Here is a 3256-nt window from a genome sequence, read left to right as displayed (position 1 = left end):
ACTTGTTTCCCCTTGTCCAGGGCACTTTCGATAGCACTTGACCGAGAGTTTCCAGGAGTGGCTGAGATACTGCTGTGCGCTGTCCTGTGCAGGAAAGATGCTCAAACATGCTCTCACTCTGGCCCCAACATCCTGGATGTCAAGGTGGCCCTGGTTGGAACCAGAAGCTTCCAGATAGACTGATACTGCTTAGCTTGGCCCTGGCAGTTCTGGGGGGTGGGGTGGAAATTGTATGGGCTTGAACCACCCCAAATTTAGCCCCGTAGGAAGTGAGTGGGTGACCCACAAGCTACAAATATTTGGACAAATGAGAGAAGGGAGCCCCCAGTAGAAATGTTTGCCCAAGGCCTCTGAGGAAGTAGGTTAATTACAAGACTAATGTCCCCCCTCCCAGAAAGGACAGATGTGTCCTAGAGGAAAGAAGCCCTGACCCCCACTGCTGCTGGCCAAGGTCCAACTTCCTTGGTTTCCAGGCTGGGCAAGACACCAAAATCTCTATCCCTTCCCCAAGGACACCCTACCCAGAGATTCTGGGAGCTCCTGCTAGATAGATGTATGTTGTGTTGGGGCAAGAGCAGATCCCCAGGCCCCTCCTGTAGAATCCTCCCCCATACACACCCAGATGCCCAACACTGACTGCTTAGAGCAGCCTCCTGCTGGACAGGGGAGCTGCCCTTTCAGCTCACCCATCCTCCTCCTTCCACGTTTTCCATCAGAAAACAGCAGGCAGTCCAAGGGTCCTTCTGAACTCAAGTCCTGGCCAGGAGAGATGTGCCATTGTTCTTTCTTTGTCTCCACGCATCATGGCCATTTCTGAAAGTGTCTGTAGTTCTGAGAGGGAAAAGCTGGATAGCATGATGACACTGTGGTGTCACTCACAGCTGCGTGACATTGGCCAGGTCTCCCCCATCTCTGAGACTCTATTTCTTCTCCTGGGAAATGGGAATTCTGTATTTTGTCTTACTCTCTGGGGGCCAGGACTTCTACCTTGGGCATTCATGGAATGACCCTCCTTCTTAGTTTGATCACCTTGTCTCTTAATAGGGCACCACCCACAGGACCACCCCTGTCACCTTCAGGATGCATGTATCAAGTGCTTCATGGGCATTTAATCCCGAGGGGACCCTGGGACTCAGGCTTCTCTAGTGGCTCAGTGGCTAGAATGGGCACCTTCAGAGAAATTCAAGATTTAATCGTATGGAATTTCTATTAAATGATGTTGCAAAAGATGTCATTTTTATAGGTTGATTAACATAAATATGCATGTGGCTTATTGCTCTATGACAGTGTGCATTAAGGGCTTGAGTTTCTTTGGGCTGCCCATGCATTACCCAGGAAGACGGGAAAGAGTAATGTAGGCAGCAAAGGCAAAGGCATTGCTGGAGGATTCCGCCCAGATTCATTTGCCTCAGGTGGGTCCAAAAGCACTGTCTTAGACAAACTGTGCATTGAATCAGACGCAGGATTCACTGCGCGGGGCTGGCACCCTCGCTACTGTTGCTGGGAGGGTCTCCCATCAAGATGACGAATGCACAATGCCTGACATGCTCTTGGAAGCACACTGCCTGTTACTCACAGCGAGAGAATCTGCCGCCCCAAACTTTTGTTTCATTGGAAGTGTATTTACTGTCCGGGGAGCCGGCTGCTCCATCAAGGAGCCCCAAGTACAACACTCCAATTGTGTTCTCCAGGGCCTTGAAATTGCAGTTCTTGCACAAACGAAGTTCTTTCTGTTAAAAGATGTTTTTTTTCTTTCCCTGTGATTTTTTACCCTGTGAAAATGAGATTGAATGCCTTCCTTGTGTCGGGCTTGCTCAAGCGGTGAAGGAAATCGCAGAAAATCCAGAAGGATTAGGCTAACTAAGACAGCTTTTTTCCTTTTGGGATCATATTTGGGTCTGTTCTCTGGGTTTAACGGATTTCTCCAGCCGGGCTGTAGGGAGACTGACACCGAGTCCAACCCGTGTCCAGTCACAGGGAGCCCTCATCTCCATTGGTAAAACAGAACGATGATGTAGGACAACAGGGTTTATGGAGCCCTTCCTATGTGTCAGCACCAAACTAAATGTTCTCTTAACTCATTTAACCCCCAAAGCAGCATAATGAGGGAAACTTTGAGATGATCATTCCCATTCTGCGGAGGATGTCACAGAGGTACAGAGCAGTCATGACTTGTCCACAGTCACACATTTCTGAGTGATAGCGACAAGGGCCAGCATGACATCCGGTGCCAGAGCCCCTGTCTCTTGCAGACCTGGTGGTCCACTCATCTCCTCCACTGACATTGAACACAGACGCAGAGTGGGGAGTTCTGCATGTGCAAGATGAAGGAGCTGTAGACTGTGGTGCAGGAGGGGGCGTGGCTTGGGTAGGTATTACAATAAAATAAGTTGCCTAATTTCTGTATTTGAGTTCACAGCTTTCTGCAAATGGTTGACTTCAAAACTCTCTAGAATCACTCCTGAAGTTCTAGAGAATGCTTTCTGATCAGTGTGTGGGAGGATGTTCTTATTTGTGTTTTAGTGTTTGTGAGACACCCGGAGCGTCTGTTCTTGATAAGGACACATTTCCAAACAGGGTTTGTGAAGAGGGGACTCAAATTTGAAGACAACTTTGGGATGCAAAATGTTTCATTTGACGGGCAATTGTGTCATCACCAATCTTAAAACACTGCTCTGATCTCGTGTTTTAAAGATACTAAGTGGAATAGGTACAAATAGATTTACTTCAAAACAATCCAGGGGTAAAAGGATATGGGGAAGGGGAGAGAAGGAATGAGATTGGATATGAGTTGGTAAACTGTCGATGCTCGCAATGGGCAGATGGGGGTTGGTTAGAGTCATTCCTTTATTTTTGTATGCTTGATTTTTTTCCATGGTGAAAAAAATTTTTTAAATTAAAATCACCTTTGTTGAGCTCATGGGAACCAACATGGCAGGGGGTGGTTGGGGCAGAAAGTGTGCAGAATTCACTGATCACAAGGATGAGTTAAATGCATGTGTGCGTGCGCGCACACACACACACATACACAAAAAAACAGGCATTTAAAGGAATCCAGGCATTAAAGCTAGAAAGAAACTTGAGATGGTTGTGTTTCCTTCTCTCATTTTACAGTGAGAAATACGAAGACCAGAAGGGCTAAGTGGCCTATCCAAGTTGGCACAGCAGTGTTAGTTCGAGTGCCAGGACTGGATTGCATAATGACGTAGACTTTGGATAATTTTTTTAAAAACTATGGCATGTAGCAGAAGAAAAG

Source organism: Saccopteryx leptura, chromosome 9 (genome assembly GCF_036850995.1).
Source record: "Saccopteryx leptura isolate mSacLep1 chromosome 9, mSacLep1_pri_phased_curated, whole genome shotgun sequence".
NCBI classification, from domain to species: Eukaryota; Metazoa; Chordata; class Mammalia; order Chiroptera; family Emballonuridae; genus Saccopteryx; species Saccopteryx leptura.
Note: the sequence above shows the minus strand (reverse complement) of the source record.